Source organism: Heterocephalus glaber, unplaced genomic scaffold (genome assembly GCF_053883595.1).
Source record: "Heterocephalus glaber isolate CG9 unplaced genomic scaffold, H.glaber_assembly_v1.0 deba00001531, whole genome shotgun sequence".
Taxonomy (NCBI): Eukaryota; Metazoa; Chordata; class Mammalia; order Rodentia; family Bathyergidae; genus Heterocephalus; species Heterocephalus glaber.
Window position 1 is genome coordinate 10,273,244 of NW_028258329.1, and position 27,440 is coordinate 10,300,683.

Sequence of the window (27,440 nt, forward strand, 5' to 3'; positions counted from 1 at the left end):
TTTCTTTTAAACAATCTTCTAGTTCACTAATCTTCTCTTTAGTTGTATTTAATTTTCTAAGAACCTATCATTTGATTTCTTAATTCTGATTGTAACATTTCTTACAGAATTTATATTAATTCTTTACTCATTTCACCTTTGTATCTCCTTTTTGACCATGTTAATCTTGAACATATTAATAATTAAAAATAATTATTTTAAAGTTCATGCCCAGTAAGTCAGATATCTCAATCTCTGATGGTCTATTTCTATTTTATTCTTATTTCTGTAGCCTGTTGGTTGGTACTTCTCATTGTGCATTCAATGCATTTTTAATTGAATACTTAACCTCACGTAATAAAACTTTAGAGACAGTTTGGAACTAAGAAAGGCATTATTATCTTTCTATGAGCACTTATTTTTGCAGTTTAAAATGACCTATATTTATTTAACTCAATCATTAATTAGGTAGGTTTAAAACTGGACTTGGGCCTTTTACAAATTATTTATTTTCAGTTTTTATTTAATCCTGGGGCTTATATTTTTGCAGTGCCAGGTGACAATTCTGGCTGCTTCCCAGAGCCCTTTCACCTTCTGGGCTTTGAACTTCAATATTGTTCCTGGGCTACTAGAAATTGCCTGGACCTCAGTGCAGATTCTCAGCATCTCAGCTGACAATTCTGGCTCTGCTTATCAAAGAATTAGAAATTACCTCAAGGAGAAATGTAATATCAAATGTGGAATTGATTTCTGTGTGGTTTGCTTTGTCTGGAATATTAGCCTCTTTATCTTTGCTGCCTATCAATAAATAGCTGTTGAATTCTTAAATATTTTATGTGTGCATATGTGTGTTTGTGATTTTTATTCAGGTAGTTTAGTTTTGACCCACAATTTCTTCACTTCTGTATTCGTTACTCCTCTGATTATTAACAGATCAAAGAAATCTTTCATTAAATATACAGAAACCTTTAGCTTATTTTTCTATTGACTTCATCTTAAGATACAAATATGAATTTCATTTCATAGAAAAATGTTGAAACTTACCTATTCCATTTTTTAAGGGCTATTTGTAGTTTTTAATTCTACCCCCAAATAACACTTCAAGCTGTATCTTTCAAAATATAACTCCCCCAGTGAGAAATATTATCAGAAATGATTTTTAAAACTTTGATAGAATAACTGATATTTAGAAATAGTTGTTTATGCTACACATAAAGATTAATTCATACATTTGATCATGCTGGAAAATAAATAGATACTGCCTTTGAAAATTTACAGTACATCTATGAAAGTATCAGTTGCAAATATATAAAATAAGCATTTTTTCATTTAAATATGATCTTTCACTTAAATATGATCTTTTCCTTTTTAAAGAGATCTTCCTAAATTTTAAGGGCATTATTGGTGCACATATTTGCTAAATAAAGGTTTTCTTGGCCATGTTGAAAAATTGAAATACGTATAGCTGGGGATTTAGCTCAGTGGTTCCAGCACCTGCTTCACAAGCGCAAGGTCCCAAGTACGATCCCTGGTACCAAAAAAAAAAAAAGAAATATGTATGAAATTTCACCCTAAATTTATTATGATTCCTTTTGGCTATAGATTTTAATTTTTTGAAGAGTTTATAAGCAAAAAGCATTAAAGATGCACATAGTTAAATTATTCTAACAAATCTTTGTAATAATTTAAAATAAATTAAAAAAATAAAAATTCAAATTACATACAAAGTAATTTGGCTTTCTAAAAACATTCATTTGCTCCCTGTTACAGTGCAGCTTGTCATGGGTGACAGTGGTGCTTTTTGGCTGTGTCACTAAACCTCAATAGCAGGAAAAGTGAATGAGCAGAGAATTCAGATTTAAAAATACAGTGTTCTAGCTATTGGCAGATGTCAAGGCAACCTGAGACTTAATGAATACTAAGCTGCAAATCTGCCATCCTTATCTGTCTGCAGCACAGTTGACAAAACAAGATAGTCTTGATGTCAAAACAGATGGAGCAGGAAGAAAGAAAGAAGAGACTTGGGCAGAGTTAAATCTAGCTTTCCTTTTCTTTTTTTATTCTCAATTATCTCCTAAACAAACCCTGTGAGTATCCAAAATAAAACTTCTACTAATCCACAGAAAATTAATCAGAAATCCTCCTGTGCTGCAAGTTTCAACAATTTGGTAGGTAAAATCATGTGGACCAACTTCTTTTCTTCCTGTTAAAGCCATGGGACTACATAGTCCTTGTCTGAGAGCCAAATCTGCATATGGGTACATGGGAAACTGAAAAAGGCCATGGTACTTGACCTGTCCATACTGAAACACTGTTGCTTTGACTCCCTGATTTGCTTGGTTTTTTTCTTTTTTCTTATCTTTTTATTTATTTATTTATTTATTTATTTATTTATTTATTTATTTCACTTGGGACTCATGACATGTTGGGATCCCCCATCTTTCCATCCTGGGCCTACACCCAACATTCTCTCCTAGCTCAATGGTTTCATGATTATCTACATGGGCAATTTTTACCCAGTCGCCAGACTCCTTTCTGAGTGGCACTCTTATAAATTCAATTGTATAGTAATCATTTTTTTCATGTTTCAGTGATTCTATTTCAATGTGTCTTATACCCATCTACCAAGCTAGAATAATGAGAATCACCTTAATTACTCTTGAATCTTAAACCTGCTCTACATGCCTACCACATACTCAAATTATCTGCTTTTAGCCTGTGCTTCTTCAAATAGTTTTCTCATAAGTAAATTGAAACAAGCTGCTTTAAACAAATACCTATATTGCTATCCATCTGAAAGCACTTCAATGACATAGTACCTACAGAATAGAGAAGAAATTCCTTCAGTAGGTGTGCAAAGTCTTTGCATGATTTGATACATCCCTACTTCTTCAATTCTTACTATCCTTCATTTAGTATGTGTTTACTAAATGCTTCTTACATGTAATGTTAGCAAAGGTCGGCATTGTCCTTTGTACAAGAAACCCGGTTGTGTTGGTGGAGCGAAAATATTTTAAAAATAGATATATAATTATAAAACAAGAAAGTGAAAAAAATATATCAGGAGGAGACTTGACCTAGTCTGGAGAGCTGGGAAGGTTTTCTTGATCAAGTGGCATTAGATCGAATATCTAACCAATGGGTAGGTGTTACTAAGAGTTAAAGAAGATGAAATCAAGGATGTTAGTGTGGTGGGGAAGCCTTCGGGATCTTAGATACAACATTTGCAAAGGCCCTGCAATGGGAGTGAGTTACATTTCAGGAAATGAGAGGGGTTGAGTGTGGCCAGAATAGAGTGAAAGAGGGCACATCAAGAAAGCAGGAGGGAACTAAAGAGAAAAGTAAGGACCAGGTCTCTCCTTTGTCCTCATGGGCTCTGTTCAGAATTTGATGCTTTATTCTGAGAACAAGAAAACACTGAAGTCCTTTGGAGCTGTAAAATAACATGACATATATATATATATATATATATATATATATATATATATATATATATATTTTGAAAAGAACCCTCTGGCAGTAGTGTGGAGTAAAAATCTGAACAGCAAAATATTGTGTGCGTTGCTGATTGAACTAAAAATTTTCCCAGCCACTTTTGCAAAATTGGCAGTGTCTTAAATTTACCTTGTGACCTGACCTAGAAATTGCATTCCTAGGTATCTAAGCAAAAGAAGCCACGTGTCTGCACATAAACTTGTGTATCACTGTCCCTAGTAGTATTATTCATAATAGTTAAACGTAAAAACAACTCCAACACCCACCAACTGGTGAGTGGATAAATAAAACAGGATATATCTATATACAATGACATACTTTCTGTAATAAAAAGGAACAACGTTCTTAGACATTCTCCCACACTGATGGACCTCAAAAATAGCATGCAAAATCCATGAAAACAGACACAATACAATTTACTGTACAAATTCAAATCCGTGAATTGTCCAGGTAGGAAAATCTATGGAGACAATGAGCAGTGCTCACCCAAGGGATAGAGGTGGACAGGAATGGCTGTGAGAGCTAATGGTCACAGGAGATCTTTGGGCACTAATGGAAGTGTTCCAAAATTGGATTGTGATGATGGCTGCACAATATTTTAAATATAATAAGAATCACCAAATTCTACACTCAAAGTAAATGAGTTTTAGGACATGTAAGTAATTCCTCCATAAAGCTGGTGAATGCTTAAATGAATGAATAAATCAGTAAGTAAACAGATAGCTAGAGAAATCAGTTGTGCTTACTGGAAATCCAGTGAGGAGGTCACTGTGACAGCCTACATGAAAGACGATGGCTGATGCTGGTTGATAGCCTACAGGAAGAGAACAGGCAAAGTCTAAGACATATTTAGGAATTAGAATGAGCAAGAATGGAGGATCGATGGAGCATGGTCATTTTGGATTAGACTCTCAGCTCTAGAAAGGCCAAACTACTTGTGAGTACTTGAACACTCCTCTTCTTCATCTTCCTCTTGGTGTGCTTAACACTAGGCTCTTTTAGAGTGGCTTGTACACCTTCCTCTACCTTGTATAACTATGATTGCCCTTTGAGACTCAAATCAGGTGTGATCTCCTCTTGGAAGCCTTCTCTGGCTCTCATCACCTCTACGTGCATTCCTTGAACTTTTTCGTCTTATCATTTTCTTGCACACATTAGTTTACATATTCATGACTCTCTCTTGATAACATCTGTCAAATATCTGATACTTGGGGTCTTTGTCTCCCTCAAATCATCCCCACAAGGCATGACTAACTGACCACATCCTTTCCTCCTGAGGCAGGTTACCCCTGTTTTTTTGTAGACCTAGGTATTAAACCCAGAAATCTGCATTAAGATATTTTCTCAGCCCTTTATTTTTCATGTTTTATTTTGAGATCAGGTGTTGCTAAGCCAGTAGGTCACCCAGGACAAGCTTGAAATTGTGATTCTTCTGCTTCAGCATCCCACATGTCTGGGATTGCAAATGTAGATACAGCACCCCTTTAAACAGTGACACAAGTAGCTCTATTAACCAATTGTTATTGAGAGAGCTATATAATCTTTGGGTTATATCTGCTCCTTAATGTGACATCCTCAGATACAAATGTTATTTGTCTAAGTGTCCCCGACATCAGACACACTGAATAGATTACAATAAATGAGTAAAATCCTTTCCAGGGAGGTATGTCCAGATATATCTAAACTTGATATACAAAGCAATTATCCCTACCTACCATATTTCTTCTATAATAATGGCTTCAGATTTTCATCCTTAGCAAGAAATTTGCTGAATATCAACATAATTTCATCCCATTTTTTCTACTAAATCCTGTGTTTTGTTGAGTGTAGGCATGGTCCATGGTCTTCCATCATAAGCCACCAAACTGCAGTCCATTGTGGGGTCTGTTATTTACAGAAGTCTTTGTATTTCAGACATTATTCCTTTGAGAGCTAAAGCTTTCTAAGTCAGGCATCAAGGTAATGATTTAGTTATTTATTCCTTTGAACCAACTACTTTAGTGACTCACTTTTGTCTCTAACCCATGCTATTATGCTCTAATCCATACATTAGTTCCCTTCAATGCAGATGACACAGAATGTTGACTTAGGGTGATTTTGCAATATGCACATTAACAAAGACTTTGTGAGCAGGAAGAATACCAGTTATTCAACCAACTTTAAGAAAATAGCTGAGTGGGAGACCAGCTTAGCAGGGTGTTAAACATCCATTAATAATGGGAGAGAGACAAACTTGACGGTTTTGATTTTAGTTCAGATAAGCACTTCCAATTTAGGGCTCCCCTAACTGTATTTCTGAATTTCTGTTTGAGGAAATCTGGCCTGAGTACCCTGGATGTTCACCTGTCTGAAGATAAGACAAACATTTTTATAGTAGCTTAGGTAACAATAACTCTCATGTAGTACACATTAAAATTATTGTACATTTGAACTTTGGGGGATAATCCCATTTTCAAGAATCTGACCCTGTTTTTCCATATAGCTATGTGTCTCCAATTACCTGTACTGACTTTTGGTTTTGAACATAATGCCACTATAGCTCGAAAATTTACTATATGCCCACTTGGAAACTTTAGCCAATCTAGTTCCACTCTCAGGGCAAACATCCTTACTGTTTTCCTTTGCTTTTTGCTTCCTACAATATCTTGTATTTGCATTTTCCTCTTTCCCCACCAACCTATAAGTTCTTTGTAAACCAAGACTGTGCTGTTTAATTTATCTTCAATGAGCACCTCTCCATTTCTGTGTTCAGCAAGTGGTACTAAAAAATTGTGATATATATATATATCTCCAATATATATATTTATATAAAATATATTTTAAAATATATATTTATATATATCCAATATTAGAATTATTTCTTCCTAGTTTGTGGGGAGTTTTACCACTGTTGAAATGGTTATTTGCTTCTCATTTTACAAAAAAGAACTCATTTTCTAATATGTACTATGTGATTACTATATGTCCTTCACAGTGATAGTTACTTTTCATGGGTGTTCTCCGTAGTACTCACAAGCCATTTAAGACATAAGCACTATTATTGTTACCCCTTTAAAGATAAGAAAATTGAACAGAGTGAAATAACGCTGCTATGATCACACTGACCATTGAGTTGGTGGTAAAGACTACACTCAAAACTGGACCTGTACCCTGAACCCCATAAGTTCCCTTTCATTTTACTTTGGGGAAGACATCTATTTTCATGCTTCACATTTTAGGAAGAGAAGACAAAAGTTTGAGTTTAGTTTGATTTAGTTTCTTATGCATCACTCGTCCCCAGGAAAATTTAATCCTTTCTTATGGGTGCTGAGGTGTGTGTCTTTCCTGTTCTTGATGTCACAAATCTAACTCATCAGCAAACCCTGTCATCTCCACCTACAAAATTGATCCAGAGTCTCACCACTTCCCATGATTTCCATTGCTACCAGCCTGCTCCCAGCTAGTGGCAACTCGAGATTCTCGTGTCATCCACACTCTTATCAGTGTCTTTCTTGCATCCCTGCTGACAAATCCCTAGCAGAAGTCAGAGTGTTCTTTCAAAAAAGGAAATGAACAAGTCATCCCATGTCACACACTGTCCCTAATCCCAGGGACAGATTGAGATCACAGTAAAGGGACAGATCTTTCCAATGGTGCTACACCATTTGTAACCCCTGTCCACCCTCACTTTTGTGACGCTGCCCTCTCCTACTCTGCCTGGCCTGCTCTCTACCTCAGCTATGCCACCTCTTTCTGCACCTCCAACTCGTGGCCCGTTCCCAGATCTTTTGTATTAATCATCACAAGAGTCTTGAAATCTCTTCTCAAGGAGAAATGAATAGATTTATTTCTCACTTTCTTCAACTTTTTAAAATTAAGTCTCCCTTTTTATTGAGGCCTCTACTGATTGTAAACTTTTAAGTTATTATGCACTCTTACTTTTTTTTTTCTTTTTAACGTTTATGTACTGCCTAAACACATAGCATCTAATGTACTACAGAGTTTGGTTATGTGTTTAATGTCTCTTTTAACCAAGTAGAATGAGACACACCCTGAGGCCAAAGTTTTCTATTTGGTACATTCCGAAAATCCTCTCTAGGACCGGGGTCATAGCATTGCATACAATAGGCATTTTAAAAATATAGTAGAATCAGAAACTCTTGTATTTTAACTTGTCATATTTTTTTACCACTGCCCTTCAAACTAGTTGAAGAAGAAATTTCAAAATATTTTAGAATTGATAATTACAACTTTATGTAGCAAAATAGCAGGAATGATTTTCTGTGGTTAATTGGTTTATTATCTTGCTAGCATTTGAGTAATTTAGATTTTCATGTAAGCTATCTACCAGTCACTTGAGAAAAATTATAGAGCTTTCCTCTAACCAAAATTGCTTTCAACCTTCTGAAATGTAGATTGGTGCTGAAACAAATTCTAGTTTACCCTTAGACTCTAATTATAGCTTTCTCAAAGACATTTACACTTAGTGTCAGGCAATCTTAATTTTACTATTGCAAAAGAAAACAGCACAATAAAGATGAAAAACACTGTCAGTTATCTTATTTCTATGAGAGACACGATGCAAGTACTTTTTAAGAAAATGTAATACAACGATGTTCGTATTTTTGACTGTGTATTACACTGTAGTTAATCAGATGCTGAATCCATTCTTTGTGAGTTTTATATAAAATTCTTCAAACTTATAACTTTCTATTAGATTCCAAGATATGTATTTAAAAGCATAAAATTGGTGATAGTTGAGCATATTCTTTTACAATGATTAATGAAATTATTGAACCAAATACTGAAGAAATGCCAAAGTATAAATCTTGCATATATATTTTTGAAGCTAAGCTGTTGTCCATATGAATAAGAAGCAAACTTTTTTGGTTATTTTAAATTCACCTGCTCATTTGTGCATTCACGCAAGCCCTCCCCACTCCGTAACTATTATATTCAGTGTATAATTTACCCTAAGAATGTACAAAGTATAAAAATAAGATCTAGAATTTCAAAGAATGTATTAACTAGATAGAAATATATCACCTTCATTATGACTTTTGCTTTCTTTTACTAGACATTAAATACTGAAAAAAATTGGGCTGAACTAGGCGAGAAGACAAGGAATGAGGAACTAACTTACACTGACTTTGGACACTGGTATTCATCTTGGGTCTCCTCCAAAGCCCTCTGTGTTAAAGGCTCGGTCCTTTCCTTGGTGCTATGGGAAAGTGGCACATGTAAGAGGTGGAACCTAGTGGAGAAAGTTCTGTCACTGGGGGACATGCCCTTGAAAAGGACATTGGGACTCTAGCCTCTTCTCTTTTCTTTCCAAGGAGGCTGCCATGATGTACTCTCCTGCTACCGCATCCAAGTGACCTAAGGTTGAAAACTCTGGAATGATGAGTCATGATAAACCTTTCCTTCATATAAGTTGTTGACCTCAGGTATTTTGTAACAGTGATATAAAGATGAGTACTAACACAAGACCCTTGAATGGGGCAAATTTCACTCTGAAAATGAAATCATCTGTATCATCACTGTCTAAATGAGGTTCAGATAGATGTGTTGAAATAAAGCCACCTCTACTCCTGCTTCCTTTCTCTAACATCTTTCAAAATCCTTTCTATTTTTTCTATATTACACATGTGATAATGCTGCACACAAGTATTCTGTTGTTTCTTTAAAATACACTGTAGCCCTCTGCCTCACTGAGAGAACCATCATTTTCCTTCAGGAAAGCCTCCTTCATGTCTGCTTTAGGAGATGGATCTGTGCCAGTACTCCCAAGACTTCCCTCCCGCTCTTTTGTCCTTCTCCTGATATCACACATATGTATTTTAAATTACGGAAATCATCTGCTGATTTGTCCATTTTCCCTGTTTAAGACTGTTAGCTGCTTAACAGGCTTGTACTATGGCTACCTTTCCTTTGAGACAGCTCATGTAGCACAATAGTGGCACTTAGCTAGCTGTTTCATAAATATTAACTAAATAAATAAGTTGCATGATATCAAATTGCAACTTAAATATTTGAATTAAGGACATAGTAAAGGGAGTAGTTAATTTTTAATAATTCACCAATGCTTAGATAAACAGGCTTAGATGCTTTCAAAATATCTTAGTTGACAAGGGGGTTAGGGCACATTAATGCATGCCCAAGGTGTGTAAGACTTTGCATAAGTAAGTAATTTACTGTATAATTTTTTGTACTTTTGCTGTCCAAATATCCAAAAAATTAGGTTGAATAACCTTGAAGAGAGTTGAAATTAGGAAAAATTAAAAATATGACCCAAGAAAGACAGAAGAAGGAAAGTATGTAAAAATGTACTTGTTCAGTCTTGCTACTATTTCATGGAGTCAGTCTTGGTTTAAAGCATAATAAGCAGACCCTGGCTTGTCATACCTACTTTCTCCCAGGGATTTGAAACCATAATGAAAGCATTTTAACTCAGTGGTAACTGGATTAGAGTAATGCAAGAACCTGCCACTTTGGGACCTCCTGCTTATGTCCCAGCCTGAATAAATGTGCATGGAAATTATTTTAAACTGATGGCTGTGCAGGATCACAAGTTATAGTAATGTTGACAGTCTCAGCTTGGAACCTGGCAAAAGAGCAAAAAAAAAAAAAAAAAAGAGTGAAACAGGGATTGAAAACAGCTCATTTGCTGACATGAAAGCAGCACTCAGAGGTTTAGATGTACAACCTTTGCAGGTCAATGGTGACAATATTTGCAAAGTGCCACCAGCATCTTTACTGCAAATTGAAGCAGCTTAATATGGATACTTGCTGCAAATCTCAAGCAATGTGATTTCTTTTCCAGCCTCCAGTACTCGCCAGAGGCCATAAGAAGAAGTTTCATAGACTTACCGTGTATGAAAGGACACTAAATCTTCTATCTCCTGCAGGCCAAATAGGAAATGAAAAGGTAGAGTTGTCACATTCTGTAAGAGTTGACTATCTTGGAAGTAATCCAATAGGTTTGTTCCTTTCAAAAGCAGCTGATGTTTCCTTATAAGTTCTGCGTTCTTTATTCTACAGGTTTATTGTACTCTGTGACAGAGGCAAAACATCTGTTAGCAAAGACAAGGGAGGAGAGGGAGATTTTCCATCTTCCTTATGAACATTCACAAAGAAATACTGATAAATTTACTGTCACTATGAAGTGACAGCTTATCACTTTCCAAGATCCCTGGTTTGCAGAAGTATCAAATGGTTCATGACTACTAGAAACCGAAGTGTGAATATTCTCCACAGCAGAACTGCACCTCAGCATCAAATTTAGCTAAATGGAACCAGAAAGAGGATTCAGAAGGGATATAAACTCAGTGTTGTCATTACCCAACATTCAGTATAGTCCTAGAAGTGCAACTCCACTTCCTATAAAGGGTAGTTTTTCTTTCAAGGAAATCCTCTTGCAATCCATCATTTCACTGAACTGTATTTGGTTCCAGGGAATCAGGAAAATAGCTCAAGCCATAAAACTATTTCAACAATACCTCTAAACTGTTATGGAGTTTTGTTTCCTTTCCTCAAGAGGGATGGGTGGTGGGGTCCCTGTAAATGGATATTCTGAGGTCAGATGGGTTTACACTTGTGGCATATGGGTGTGTGACTGTGGAAGGTCAGGATTAGAGCGAGCTTACCTTGGCACCAGCCGTACCCAGAACTATCCAGAATGGGGTCTGGTGCATAACAGATATTGTTATATTGCAATTGCTTATTGGATTAGATCTTACTAGACCAATAACCAGTGTGAAGGATTCATCTGCCCGTGAATCTTTGGAAAAGTATGTCCATGGCCCCAACTACTTACAGTATGCATTCATTTATTTGTTTATTTGTTTATGAGTTTGTGTCTCATCTCCTTGCACAAGAACTGTGAAACTTTTTCAATTCACACTTTTTCACAATGTAGGCAGTTTGAATTTTCAACTCGTTTTTTCATATGTCAATGGGGTTTGTATTTGAATTTTCCTTAATTTTTGAATTGGGATTAAAATTAGTAAAGTGATTGATATACAATAGGGAAGACATGCCAAAAACCATCTATGTTTTTAATTTTGAAACTCAAATATTGGCTTGCTTGGGACTGAACCTTAGGATTATGTGATTTCTATTCTCTTGTATTTTTGTTTTACCATTTGTGTGTGTGTTCCTCTATTATCTTTTTGCTTCCTACTTTACACTTTATACATCATACCTGCCTACTCTTCTATAAAGAAATCAGTCTATGACAGTAGGTACAGTGTAAACCTCTGCCTTGATTGCAGAAATTAACCCTCAAACTTCCCCAAACATGCCAACAACAGGGAGCGATTTCAGTCTTACAATGGACTCAAGCAGCTGGTATAGTTAGAATCTAAGGGCAGCTTTTCTGTTTCTTGCTACTTTTTCCCCCTTTTCCCTCAGCAGAAGCTAAAACTTTATTATAAAACCACAGATAAGTATATCAACTGCTAGGAGTCTGGCACGTCAGAATACAAGGAAATAAGAGATAAGAGAATTTGGTCAAATACAAAAAGTACTGTGGAATTTAAACCAAATGACAGCAGATAAGGCTTTCTCTGAGTTTCTATTAAAAATGTAATAAATAAGAGATCCAAAATTTTCTCCTAGTCCAGAACTTTTGTTCCTATATTGCTTGTCACAAATGCATAGTATTTTTGTCAAAGCACAGATTCTATTCACAGTTGCAAACACATGCTCTTCTGGAGTCATGTTACAGGTATGACAGCTTCGGATTGATTTCCTATGAGTCTTTCAGCAAAGTCTAAGATTTGAATAAACAGACTTTATTTACACACTTAAGGAAGAAGCTCCCTAAGTCTGTATGGAAACCTGTGTAAAAGCAAAGAGGACTCAGTGAGATCTCCAGGAATCAGAACTCTAAATCTACAAAGGAATGTTGAGAACTTTCCTTATGATGCTCCTTAGGGAAAGAAAATACAGAAATTTTTATTTCATTGGATTATCTTATTTCCAATGTATGTAATTCTGTAAGGACCCCAAGGTTCTGTTAGTAATGATTCTTAGAGATATTTCATGATCCATTATGGGATTGAAATTGACCGAAATCAGATAGATCTTTAAAAGTGTATATGGTCCATCTCAATAAGTTTGCATAGATACAAGGAGACCATCTTGGTGCCTTTGATCTTAGGGAGAGAGGAGAGACAGGAAAATCTAGACGAGAAGAGGCCCTGCTGGCATCCGGATGGCAGGGTCTCTGGAGTCTGCCCCTTGAGTTTGATCTGTGCTCAGGTGACGGGCTCCTGTGGTGTCTGCTGCTTCTCAGAAGGGCAATTGCCCTAATCCATGAAGTGTCTCCCTGCCTAATATGGAGCATGAGCCACCCTCAGCCTCCCTCACTCCCAGTCTCTATCTGCCCAAAAGGTCACTGTATTTGGATAATACGTAGTATTCAAGCCATTTTATTTTATATCTTTTGTTCTTCCGTGATGTATGTGTGTATATGGTTTTTGTGGAGTTAGATTTATGTTTTTAAAGCATTCAGTTATAGACAGTTTCAGACTATGATGTCTATGTATCTAGTAGCTTGAAAAAAAATAGGCCAAACCTTATGTGATTCATTATATTATGCCAGCTGAAAGATTGGAACACTATTATCAATGTTCAGGAATAATTTCCATTGAACACAGGAATAGATCCTTCCTGGGTACTAAATTCAGTTCCATAAATAGGTTACATTACGCTAATAGCTCTGAGTATCAAATCATGAGTGACTGTAACTATCCACAAGCAAAACCAGAGCCATTTATGAATAGGTTGTGTGGATAATTGTGGCATTTTTAATGTCATGATTCAACACCTAATTTGTTAATAGTTCAAGTTTGAGTGCCCTGTTATTTTATAGTATCAAGTCTTAGATTTTCTAGGTAAAGAGAGATGATGCTATTCAGAAGGCATTAAGAAATCTAACTATATGTGGACCATGGATGAAGAAGATGCAGTCTTCCTAAAGTTAACTATTGAGATGCTCATATAATTATCACAGTTAAGACAGTCTAACTCTGGTGACTTAAAAAGGTACCATTTTGTAAACTATCTAGTTCTCTTACTGAAACAATTTGAGATCTGATATCAGCTGAACATTTCCACTTATTATAAATAAGAATCTCATAAATATTTGCAGCTTCTGTGCTATACTATGACTCAGTATAAGAAATGAATGTGAGACTGAATAAAGGCTGAAAACCTTACCCCTATGTTTCCTATGGTTCCTGTGAAAAAATCCACTTCAGCCTCATATCTGAATAGCCACATAGAGTTCCTTCTTGCCCTGTGCAAAAATAGCTGATTAATGACTAGCTAGAGTAAAATGAATAACGAGTGTGAGGTATGTAGACAGTATCTGCAACATGCCCTTCTATAAGTGCTGATTATCATTATCATACTTCTTACTTTTATTTGTCAATTCGGATTTCTAGGTGAGGGAACATTTATTAATCATCTACTTTTTCGGAGTCTCCTATCAAAACAAAATGTATAGAAACTGGGACTTTTGACAGACTAAGACCATAGGTCCTTACTCTTTGTGTGTTTAATTTCTAAAAATTTGACCATTTATTCTAAATTTTAAAACTGTATGCTTCTGTGTTCATAACTTTATATCACATGAGATAGAATTTCTTGACTAAAGAAATCCTGTCAGCCTCCAATTAATGTAAAAATAATTTCATGTAACATATTGATAAATAAAGCTGTGCTATAACTTGATGATGTATTGACCTCATTCATGGCTTTAAAGGTCATTCATGGGTGAATTTATGTGGGTGATTGTGTGAGTATCCATCTGCCTAGCTTCTATCTGGGTGAGTATCTTGGGAGCAAACTTGGGCCCTTCATTTTGTTTCACAAATTTTGAGTACTGGTTATACCCATAGGATTCTCTGTGAAAGGAAGAAAGAAAGAAAGAAGGAAAGAGAGAAGGAAAGGAAGGAAGGAAGGAAGAAAGAAAGGGAAAGAAAGAGGAGGGAGAGAGAAATTTTTCTTAAATTTTTAGTTATTGAAGTTAAATTCTCTAGAAATCTTTTCATACACACACAAATATATCTATATATATGACATTATTATGTCCTGATCAATTTAATCTTATCTATGATTATTTAAAGACCACTTTTGGGACTGGGTTTAGTTATGTTAGATGAAAACATTAAGTTTTGTACTTTCCTCAAAATGGAAGCATTTTGTCAATATTTTTGAGCTTTAGCATACTGTTAACTAATTATTTGGGATAGGTAATGATATTTCTGAAAGTAATTGTGTAATTATTTCAATAATTAGACAAAAGAACCATGAATGAACATTGCCAACTTTAATCTTCAGGTTTATTTACAGTAACACTCATAATAAAAAAGTGCAAAATCTACCTTGTAGTTAAATGGGGAATATATGAGTAGGAATGCAATTGATTTTAAATTTAGCTAATAAACAAAAACTAATTTAATTTTTGTCTTCCTAAGAGTAGCACCATTGATTTTATATATCATTTAAATCTGAAATCTTGGTCATAATCTTATTAAATATAATACATTATTTTTAGTAATTGGCCATTTATGGTAGCATTTAAACAATTAAATGGTTAGCTAAAACAGATCATATACCAAATTTTTGTTTGCTTTTATATTATTAAATTATCTTAATAACATAATGGAAATGTCAGTATTCATTAAGCACTTGAGCTATTTAAAATTTTAAATATTATAATAATTATGTCTTGAATTAATTACACCTAACTACTGCTTTTTTAAAAACCTAAATAGTTTCCATATTTAAGTAGCTAAGCATTTACTTAACACATAAATTCTATGTTATAATTATAGAGGACTGTAGGTGTATTATATTGTTTCATAAGAATTCTTTGCAATAAAAATTACAATAGGCTGTTTCACTGCTGTCATTTGAACAGAACTAAAGACATACAGACACACACACACACACACACTAGCTCATCAGGCCGTCAACATGTGTGTGTCTTTGTGTATGTCACACCCTCTAAATTCAGGTGGCCTCAAGCTGTGCCATATAATTCCAGTCTCAATTAAACTTCCCAAGGTCAGCAGTTCTGTACTGGGTCAGACATAAATAAGGCAGAGGATGGTCCTAGGGTACAGAAAAGCAATATTTATTCTTTATCCACAGTTCATGGCTATCAAATGAAACCTACCAGGGAAGAAAGACAAGAAAGGCAAACTCTCAAAAGGTAATTTCCACCTAAGCATTGCATTTGTTAATAAAATAAAATAAAATCAGTACATATATATATGTATCAAAACACAATGAATTAAAGGTACTTTGTGTGTAATATTTTTCTCAAAGAGTACAGTTTTATCCAGAGCTCAATGAAGAATATGTTGAAATGATCCCAAATCACTAACCCAGAAATCAAGAGCTCTAATTTCTAATTTTCTTTGTGTCCTGAACCAGTAATGGAAACATAGATAAATATTTTACCACTCTCATTTCCTCTTCATAAAGTGAGAAATTTAAAGTAAACAAATGTATTGTGTTTTCAAAATTGTACCTTGTACTCAAATAAGAATTCCACTTCAGTAACCTTAGCAATCAAAAATCTAAAAAACTAAATACTAGAACCTGGAGAATATACTGAGTGATATGTAATGCATAGGAATAGGTTTTTGGAATATGAAAAATTCCTGAAATAAAAGAGACAAACAAAAAGTATACGAATAAATTAACAGGTCACTCACTGAAGGGGTTATCAAGTTGCCATAAACACTTGCAAAAATGTTAAATCTCCTTATTAACTTGGGTAACGCAAATAAATGATCATGTGACGTGGTTTTACACTCACAAGTTGGTCAAAATTAGTCAACATGGCAGTGATAAGGAGGTGTTAGGAGTAAGAGTCCTATATCACACAAAGCACTGTAAGAATCACACCAGAGCTTCAGGGGTATATTGAAAAATTTGAGGAAAGCACGATAAAAACAGTTGAGCAGAATGTATGTTCTCTGAGCTTCAGGGAATTTATAGTTTCAACTTTAGATTGTGCTATATTCCCCTTCATAATGTTCAGTGCTTGCTGTAATATAAGAGGTGACTCTGGCACCCACAAGCAATTATGGACATTAAGAGGTCCTCTTTGCCATTCTCCCACAGTATCTAGCATTCAGAGGCTCACTTAGCTGCAGGAAATAGAGTTTTATCCTTATTTTTAAAAATAATGCTCAGGACTGAAGCAAGGGCCTTGAATGTGAAGTTCACGTGCTCTATTCCTGAGCTGTATCCCAGCCCCGTGATCCTCAATTGAAGCAAGAGGTGACTCAGTGGCCTATGCACTGTGACACAAGACTTCCAAACATGAACTAAGAAATAAATGCTATATGGGATAAAGAAGTTATATAATAGATAAAAGAGTGGGATGAAAATAGGAAGCACAAACTGGATTGAGGTAAAGCATGACTTTTCTAGGAAGAGGGCATAGATGTCCATCAAAAGTCAGACTAACAGATTTAGAGACTAAACTTAAACAAGATAACACAGACCACTCTGAAAAAGTCATTTATTACTTATTTGAAGTTCACATTTAACTGGTCATCCTCTATTTTATTTGGCAATTCTACATGAAAATGATTAAGAAGTTATAGGAAAAATGGACAGTGGCATTCCTATTTAGGGAGCTTTGAAGAATTTCTGGAAATGAAAGGGAAATAATTCCTCGTGTAGTGCTTAAGAGAGTAAAAGTACTGTATAACAATTCCTCTCCCACAAGAAAGAAAGATATCTAAGAAGAAAACACTGTAGTCCTTGAGGGGAGACAAGGAGGATGGTAAGAGAGTAGCCTAAGAACCAGTAGAAGCAGATAGCTGAGAGGAGGAACCACAGTGGAAATTTTAGGTATTAAAAAATTGGAATTGAATGAACATGCATGCCAGAGAACATTTGAAAGAAGGAAGTATAAATCTTGTGAAAATAATGATTTTTCAATTCGAATTTGGATACAATTCTAAATTATGTAAATCACAACCTATGAATCATTGCTAATGGGGGTGAATGAGTGGGAAAAAGATATAAAAGCATACTAAATTTCTGAATATGTACTTCATTACTTTTGACCTAACATGCATAATCAGGGAAAAATAGACGCATATATACTTGCAGTAATTACAAGGGCAATCATTAAATTAAAGTGACAGTGTTCTGACCCAGTTGTGGACACACAGTAAAGTAAAAAGTAAAGAAACAGAGAAAGCTGAAAGTTTAGCATTCTATAATAAGAACAAATATAAAGTGACAATTATCACTGCCTGTAAGTCTCTCATTAATTAAAAATAATTTAGATTTTGAGTCAAAGGACCATATCAAAAACTTTTTTTGCTAGGATGACTCCAAAGTATGCAGTTGGTTAAAGTAGTGTGAGTAGCAAATTCTTTCAATTTATCAGTGAAAATGTAAAAATCCTGACAAATAATATAATATGGCAACAGGTAAAAGATGGGAAAATGCTCTACTCATTTCTGAATGTAGGTAGCACCGATGATGTCCACGTTAGCACCGTTGTGCAAACACAGCACTACCTTTCTGGCAGTAGCCTCTGAAGTTGGCTATATACTTTTCATTTCATTAATGACATTTCTGAAGTATAAACATGAATACCAATGAATCATTTAAATTTTAGAAGCAAAATTATGAAATACAATCCTACCATATTACATTCACCAGTATGAGCAAAACAATGGTAGTATATGTTCCACTGGAATTTAATAAAAGGTAAAGAAGTGTTATCAATTGGAAATCTATTAATATGATTCATAAAATTGGCAACCAAAAAAGAAAATAAAAACAATCACCGTTACACAAACAAATACATACAAATCAAAATTATAAAAAGTGTTATATATCGCTTACATTTTTAAATTCTTGGCAAATCTGAAATAGATGGTTTTGTAAAAATTAATTTAGAATTTGGGGCAAGATAAGGTGATACTATCGGTAGTCAAAAAGTATTTCTAGCTATATTACATGATAAGAAAAATGTGAAAAATTTCCAAAAAAATAGCAGTAAGAAAATAGACATCACTATTTACAGATATTTTACCATACAGAGAAAAAAATCAACTGAATGACACATTATAAAATATGAAGATATACAAAATATAGTGAGTCTATTGTTTTTTACCCACTAAAAGTAAGAAATTGTCACCTCCCCAAAGACAAAAGAGCTTATTCACAAAAGCAACTCATACATAAATAGCCAAGAATAAAATCATCAGACATGCATAAGACCTAAACATATTTTGTCACAAAATTTTCTCTAAAAAATGTAAATTTGAAAACATCCCAAAGAAATGGACAGTTAGCAAGAGTCCTGGGTTGGATGAATCATTACAGAGGCTAATCAGTGATTTGTTCATTCATTCATTCTCTCATTCATTCATTCATTCATTCATTCATCAAGATTACTTATAGAATATCTACTCTAACCCAGAAACCAACCGTGAGTCACAGACACTGTGGTGAACATTCCAGTTGGAGCTTGATACGCAAGCAAGACACTTCTGATGTGTAAAGACAAGAATGTATGAAGAAAAGTTTTCCCTACTGGGAGGGCATAATCATCATATAGTGAGCATGACGTGGTGCAAGATGAGAAAGAGCCACAAAAGAAAAAGATAAGGAAGCCATAAAATAAAAAATAAAAAAAATCAAAAGTTAATGTCTAATAATCCTGGAAGTTTGAATGATGTGTGGGAAGAAAGAATTCCTGAATCGTTTGGTGGAGCGGAAATTGGCACAATGGATTTAGAAAGAAATTTGATAAAATGCAGAAAGTTGAAGATAAACAAACTTCACTGGCTCATGTTGTCATGTCTGTGTGACTCCTCTGGAGAAATGTTTCCACTTACGTAGAGAAAGAGGCTAAAAATGTTCACCTCAACATTCTTTGCCAAAGGAAAATAAGTGGAATATGGGAGAACAGATACGGTTCTTTATATAGTGGTATAACTTAACAGGTAAAAAATTATTCAATGCATTATATCTATTAAATGTATTAAAACATATAAATCTTAAGAAATTGTCCAATATGTTGACATTTGTTTCACTTTAAAAGATTTAAAATAATGCCATGTACATGTTTTAGATAAAAGCATTTGTATAAAGGCACTAAAACCAGTCGTGGACTGGAAATCATCAACTTCCACACTGTAGTCATGTTTGATAAAGAAAGGAGGAGCATAGATCAGGAGAACAGACTTATAGACAGAGTTGAGGTATTTTATTACTTATGAATATTTAACATCTGCATAAGATTGATATTGAACTTAGGTATTTGCTTAAAGTTGGTTATACTTATCACTGTTAGAAATATTTGATAATTAAGAAAGAAGTTAAGTTTTATAAAGTCAAAATTTACCTACCATAAAATGTAATGCTTTATAATTTCAAAGCAATTTGTGAAAACAAGGACTTAAACATTATATTTCAAGAAAAAAATGAAATTATGTTCTGATATTAACAATCACTTCATAGAAAACCATTTAATAACAAGATAAATGTTTAAGATATAAGTGAAATAACCACATACAAAAGAGAATATACAATAGGATCCTAGTTTTGTGATTTAGAACACATGTGGAAAATGCAGTTGAAGTTGGTACAAGAAAATTAAAATAATGTTTGTCAGATTCACAATTCCATATTTTTCCTTCAAGTTTTTTTCTCTATTTTATAACAATTTGTATGCATGTTTATAATTTGTATTTTAAGGTGGATATTAAAAAGGTAGATAAAATGAAAAGGCTAAACATTATAAAACTTGCTGATCATCTACTGACCCCATACTACAGTCCAGAATATAAGCTGATTGCTGAGGAGATGAATAGAACCAGTGAGAGGACCTGGCATCAGGAAATCCTCCATCAAGCAGCAGACATGGCTCCCTCAATGTCTTTGAGTCTTCTTTGAGCTTGCATTTCTTCAGAATGCTGATAACCACAGTCAAGGACACAGTCGTGGCTGGAGTCCAGGGATGACTGAGGAGGCGCTGATGCTAGCTTTCTCTGGTTTGTCATGTTTTCCTACCAAGGAGTCATTTCTGCAGCTAAATCGAGAAAATAATAATGACTAGTTTGCTGATTAATTTTTAATTTTCCACTAGAAATCATTAACACAAGTTTTAGCTCCTAATGAGCACTCAATAAATATTAACTTGATGTGACACGGCAATCAGGACATTCAAGAGGAAATTTTCTTTTGAAACACAGCCTCCACAGTTTATTCTTCATTAATTGGCATAGTTTAGTTTTTCTGTTCTCCATGATAGCCAAATTAGACCCATTCCAAATGAATTTACACCAAGGTAGGCTTTTCTTTCTCTTGTTTCTCAGAGAAGTGCAACAATATGCCCTCTGGGTCCTTAAACATCTACTTGTAAGTCTTGTGACTCTCACTTGTTCTAAATATTTAGCCCTTACTATTAGCAGGTTAGTGTGACGTACTTCCTTCATCAGTCTTTTCTTCCTTCAAAAATCAATTCCTGTTAAAATCAAATTCTTTCATAGATTATTAAAAACTAGATTACTGTAATAATTCAGTGAGTGCTGGGATAAGATCGGTAAATTATTTGTGGACATGTCATTGCCAGATTTTCTTTGCAGTCATCTCAAAAAGAGTAAGAATAAAAATAAAGGAGTAGAAATCCAGTACTTTCACAAGGCCAAGTTAGATTGCTCACATTTTCTGAGTCAGTAATTACCTTTTAAAGTAAAGATGATGACATGCTCTGCACTTGGGTTTGCGAAGTGGCCCCAGTCTGCTCTAATCACCTAGAGTCGTTATTAAGAACCGCGATTACCCCTGTGAGAGAGCCCAGCAGCAGGACCATGATGGAGCTCCTTTTCCCAGGGCTGAATGGCGACTCTGCAAAAGGGCGCGCTCCGAATTCTCTTTGGAGAACTTACTTGCACCTGCAGGGTCACCCAGATTCACAACAATCCTTGCACCAAATGTGAAGGTGCCCAGAGATGCAAACAGGAAAAGATACAATTCTCAGTAATGATTAAGATTTTATCAGTAAAAATCAAGCCTTTATTGTTTGTAAATTTGTTCATAGATTTGGTTGACTAGATTTTTATAATAATTCAGTGTGTTCAGAGATAGGATGGGTGGATTTTTCCATGCGGGCACCACCGCCAGATGACATGCTGGTTACTTTACAGACATTCAATCCACTCAATGTCTTGTGGGTTATAATCTTTTCTTTACAAGTGAAGAGATTGCTGCCTGCGAAGAGAGGTGACGGGGTGAGGTGACCAAAGCAACACACTTAAAGCCAAAGCAGAACTAAAGCAATAGAAAGGCAGGGCACAGAGTCATTACTGTAAGACTGATGCTAAAATTCTTCCCTGGGAGAGAACCCTGAGGGTGTTTATCTAAAAGGCTGATCCAACAGTTTGAGTCACACCAGAGAAGGGCTTGCACCTCTTGGTGCCAAAGGGAACGTGGGCCAATGCTTAGTAGTGCAATGACAAGAAAGATCGGCTGAGGAAAACCTTGAAAAAGTGCTGACTATCTGATGGGCACCCCCAGCCTGAATCACAAGAGCCTATTTTGCAAAACACTGTAAGATCTGTGTTGGCGTAGAGATGGTGGGAGTAGAGAACAGTGCTTCCAAGGTATTGGAACTCAGAATGGGGTGGAGATGTGACATGAGTGCTGCTATAATTTTAATTTGATAATTAAGGAAGTTGAATAACAGAACTAAGGTTAGAGAAGCAGGCAATGTCCCAGCCATTGTTTGAACTTGTGGCGCCTGAGACCACAGTCTCCATGATAAATAGTTCTAAAGCGCAGAATCTGCAAAATGCTGAGATTCATATTACTCTTAAGATCTAAAAATTTTAGTGTGTTGGTAAAGGAATTTTGGACTTAATGATGAGAAGCTCTAAACCTCTACCAAGAAGGTTCTTTTCCCTCTGCCATAAGGAACCCTGGGCAAGTTAGAAGACCTTAGAATAGAGATTAAAAGTAAGAGAACCAAATAACTCCAAAGGAACTCATTCAAGAAAACTACATTGAAAAAAATCAAAAAAATCCTGGAAAATTACCTGGCAATTTTTAAAATAATTTTTATTAAATAACTTTATTATCAAACACACACATACAAAAAATTAAAACCACTCGGAGAAGAACAATGCAAGGGGAAAAAAACTACAATAATATTCAAATACAGTAGAACTCAGCCAAAAGAAAACTGAAAAGCACTTAAACATTTTTCCATATAACTTAAAAAAGCATCTCAAGCACCAATAAAACACTAGAGGATGTGATTTGTTTCAGAAAGGTCCCCCAAATCAACATTGAACAAATAATGACCTGGAAAACTCCAGTTAGTTAGCAGAGTCCACATAAGCCAAACTTCTCCCTAATTTATATTTCGATACAGTCATATGACACGCAATGGAAACACAGTCCGAGAAATATGTTATTAGGCAATTTCACCAGTGTGTATCCTTATTTACACTTTCAGTTTCTCACACTAGAGAAACTATTCGGTATTTACACATGTGTGTCTCATTTATTTCACTTAAGAGGATGGCCTCAATATGCATCCATTTAGCTATAAATGTCTCTAGTTTCTTGTTCTTTATGGCTGAGTAGTACTCCATTTTATATATAAAAAAAAAACACATCTTCTTTATTCAGTCTCCAGTTGTTGGACACTTGGGCTGTTTCCAAGCTTTCGCTATCACGAACTGTACAGCTATAAACATGGGTGCACATATATCGCTGTGGTATTATTCTTTTAATTCTTTTGTGAAGATACCCAGCAGGGGAATAGCTGCATCAAATGGGACCTCTAGCCTTCATTATTTGAGGTATCTCCATACTGATTTCCACAGTGGTTGCACCAGTCTGCACTCCCACCAACAATGGAGAAGGGTTCCTTTCTCCCCGCACCCCAGCCAGCATTTGTTACTGGTTGATTTCTTGATAGCAGCCATTCTTTGTGGGGTGAGGTGGAATCTCAGTGTTGTTTTCAGCTGCATCTCTCGAATAACCAGTGATGTTCAACAGTTTTTCATATATTTACTTGCTGCTTTTACTTCTTTGTCTGAGAAATGTCTATTCATTTCAGATGCCCATTTTTAAATTGGGTCTTTAAATTTGGGGGGTCTGATTTTTTTCAGTTCTTTATTCTAGATAGTAGTCCTTTGTCTAAGGTACAGTTGCTAAAAATTTTTTCCCACCTTGTAGGTTGTCTCTTAGCTCTGTTGGTTTCTCTTGCAGTGCAGAAGCTTTTTAATAAGATAAGATCCTAGTTGTTGATTCTTTGTGCAAGTTCCCATGCCACTGAGGTTTTGTTCATAAAAACTTTTCCTATACCAATATTTTCAAGAGTTCTACCTAACTTATCTTCCAGCAAATTTAGTGTTTCTGTCCTAATATTTAAATCTTTAATCCACTTCAATCTTAATTTAGTGCATGGTGATAGGCATGGGTCAAGTTTTAATCTTTGGCAGGTTGAAATCCAGCTTTTCCAACACCACTTATTAAATAGGCTATCTTTCCTCCAATGAGGGTGGTTGGCTCCCTTGTCAAAGATGAGATGGCTAAGCATATCTGTAGTTGTTTCTACATATTCTAATCTATTCCACTGATCTGTTTCTTTGCCAATACCGTGTTGTTTTTATCACAGTAGCTTTGTAGTATAGTTTCAATTTGGGGATTGTAATACCCCCAGCCATATCTCTGTTGCCTAAAATTTCTTTTGCTATTCTAGGTCTCTTCTGGTTCCAAATGAATTTTTGGACTGTTTTCTCTAGTTCTGTGAAATATATTGTTGGAATTTCAATCAGGATTCTATTAAACCTATATAATAGTTCTGGAAGTATGGCCATTTTCACTATATCTGTTCTTCCTATCCAGGAACAGGGATATCTTTCTATTTTTTTATATCCTCCTCAATCTCCTTTTTCAACGTGGTATAGTTTTCATTGTAGAGGTCTTTTGCTTCCTTTGTTAGATTGACTCCTAGATATTTCAATTTTTTTGGATGCTATTGTAAAAGGAATTGTTTCCCTTATTTCTCTCTCAGTGAGTCTATTATTTGTGTATAAGAAGGCTATTGTTTTTTGAGTGTGGACCTTATATCCAGCTACTCTACTGAATCTGTCAATTAAGTCTAGAAGTCTTTTGGGAGAGTATTTTGGGTCTTCCATGTAAAGTATCATGTCATCAGCAAGTAATGACCCTTTAACTTCTTCCTTTCCTATTTTTATTCCTTTTATTTCTTTCTCTTTTCTAATTGCTGTGGCTAATGTTTCAATGTTAAACAGGAGTGGTGATAGTGGCTATTGTTTTTTTAGTATCACAAAATCTCCAAAATTTCATGAGTGAAATCTGTATCTAAGTAGCCCGCTGGACCTGCTGATTAGACTGGACAAAAAGGTAGAAGGACAGGAGAGTAGAAAACTATTACAGAGAATTCTTTGCTCCTTGTGAAATTGGTACTCGAAAAACCGACCTGTCCCAGAAAAAGGAGTAGGATTTGGAGACTAAATCTATTTTGAAGGATAAGCTTCACATACATTGTGAAAATTTTTCATAATGACATTTGTGTCTGTAACAATGATAAATTAATCAAAGGCTATGGGTAATAAGACTAGATGTTAGATGCTCTGGAAAACAAACATAAGCAATTGGAGGATGGCTGAATACAACTTCTCATTGTCAACATGTGGCAAGATAAATTCCTTTTTAGAGAAGTGGGTACCACCTGAGTATTTTATATCCTTCAAAAGTTTCCTTGATGAGTGTTTTGTTCCTCTATCCCAGAGGTATGCAATCTTAGAATTGTAATGCCTACCTTAATCACTGATTAAGCCCACTGATGCATTTTCTATTACAACACAGAATAAAAAACCAGAAACATTTGTTCTCATGATAATTCTGCACATTATCTCTGAACATCCTAAAAAGATCCCCCATTTTTGGTTTTCTTTTCTGAAGAATGAATAATCTCATGTCCTTTTATCTTTCCTTGGGGGTCTTGTTTTGCCATGCTTTAATCAGTTTTATTGTTTCCATGTGTACCTGGTTTAATTTTTCCTATCCATTTTAAAATAGGTATGTGTAAACTACACACCATACTCCCAAAATTGGAATAGGCCTATAATACCTATAGATCTGTTATTGGAATTACTATCTGTACTTGGATAAGGCAATATATAAATAATATCGATAAGCACAAGGGGAAAATGTAACTGCTAATATATAAGGATATTCTAAGTGGAGGAACTTGTGTTAGAGAAAAAGTGAAGAAAAGCAGAACAGTATGAGAAAATGGCTATTATGGAAGTTAAGTAAAAAGGAAGAATATGAAAAAAATCCAGAAAATGATTACAACTGCAAACCTATGCCTGCATATAAATGTACAAGCACAGAAAAAGAATATATACAGGGGAAACTTGTCTCTTTGACTAGTGAAAGTTTCTGCACATTTTAAATTTTAACTTCTCTGATTTTAGCAGTACTATGTATGTAATAACTAAAATTTATAATTGTGAAAAGCTACCTCAAGAATAAGAAAAGGAAGCTTAGGACACATAACGATATAATAATATTTAAGAAAAAGCCTCAAAGTACATATAGATCTGTCCTATGTGTTTAGAAAATCCTACAGAGATTATCTCTTGCTACTCAGACTTGTAATGTATATAGAATGATTTAAAAATAAACAAAACAAAACTATAGTCAGTACTGTGGTATTCTTTGACTCTTCCTGAAAGTTAGAATAATAATTACATAGAAAAAAAAGCAGACAATGAAAAAAATAGGCTCAGAATAATAGAAGTTTAGGTCCTAATACAGCATGTATTCTTGCATCCTAATTTCACAGATGACAAACTAAAGGCCAAAGAGTAGGTCTCAATTTTTCACAGTAATATATCTATGAAAAAAACATAGTTACAGATGTGTTCTAAGACATCCCAGACATTTGTGTGTCATATTGTATTCAAGACCACACAGGACCCAAGAGTAACAGAATCCCATTAAATGAGAGTTAGAATGTTGTAATTTCTCCAATGGTAGAGACCAGGATTTCTCTCAATTGATGCCTTCCACAAGTCCAGCCGATACGGAGAATGCTGAGTGCTTGTAAGCACTTGATCTCGGCTCACAAGAAGGGAAAGGTTGGGGGGGGGGGAGCGACAGTGAGAGAACATCACTAATCAGATTAAAAGAATTATGATTTAATGAAAATACATATAATTTTGAGTTGAAAAAGCAGAAAACTTTCTTATACTTTAAACCTATTTGCTTTATGCTCCCAGATGGGTTTGTGTTTATATGTGCATACACCTATAAAAATTATTGCCCAATCAATTTTGATCAACTGCGTTTTCATTGAATATTTATTTCATGGTTCACAATTATGTCTTGAAACTTCCCTAAAACTTTGTTGCCTGGTTTCTCATCTTCCACCTTGGATGTATAGAAAGGTTTTCTTCTTTAGCTCTTGCTGTCTTCCCAAACTCAGGTATTTTTATGACCTTTCCTAAATTAGTAAGGCCAACCCACTGTTTCTATCAGAGTAGAATGTAAGAAAGTGTTGGAGTGAGAATAAGGAGAAGAAAAAGGAGGACTGTAAAAATTAGTATATATCCTAAACAATCAAAGACAACTTCTAATTATTTTTACATAATTTTCCTATCTTGAGTCATCTTGTGAACAGAGGTTAGTTGTGCTGCAGTGAAAAGTGATCTTTGAGAAGTGGAGGCAAGAGAATTGCAAGTTTGAACCCAGCATGAGCAACTTAGTAAGAACTCATCTCAAAATAAATAAATAAAATAAAATAAAAAGGACTGGGGATGTAGCCTACTGTAATAGCACTTGGTTCAATCTTCAGTACTGAAAAACAAAATGAATCAGAACAAACAAAACACAACAGACTGTCCGTATCAGTAGCTTCAGGCAACCAGAATTTATTGTTATTC

The 27,440-nt window shown here is 34.9% G+C and overlaps 2 long non-coding RNA genes across 5 annotated transcripts in view; one reads left to right on the forward strand and one right to left on the reverse strand.

The window, feature by feature from the left end:
- Nucleotides 1–15,005, forward strand: part of LOC110350726 (uncharacterized) — a 45,977-nt gene extending 30,972 nt beyond the window's left edge. Inside the window, exons 1-3 of one of the 2 annotated variants that reach the window (XR_002397506.2) lie at nt 7,641–8,900; nt 10,277–10,381; nt 10,495–15,005. This is a non-coding gene — a long non-coding RNA (uncharacterized LOC110350726). Of the gene's footprint in view, nt 1–7,640; nt 8,901–10,276; nt 10,382–10,494 lie in introns of those variants that run through there. The other variant, XR_002397505.2, reaches the window with a different exon arrangement.
- LOC147824859 (uncharacterized) overlaps nt 1–20,529 on the reverse strand; it is a 41,728-nt gene extending 21,199 nt beyond the window's left edge. For 2 of the 3 annotated variants that reach the window (XR_015441709.1, XR_015441707.1), the window contains exons 1-3: nt 20,277–20,529; nt 10,324–10,506; nt 4,221–4,288 (exon numbers count right to left, since the gene is read on the reverse strand). This is a non-coding gene — a long non-coding RNA (uncharacterized LOC147824859). The remainder of the gene's footprint in view (nt 1–4,220; nt 4,289–10,323; nt 10,507–20,276) is intronic. The other variant, XR_015441708.1, reaches the window with a different exon arrangement.
- Nucleotides 20,530–27,440: the final 6,911 nt, after the last annotated feature.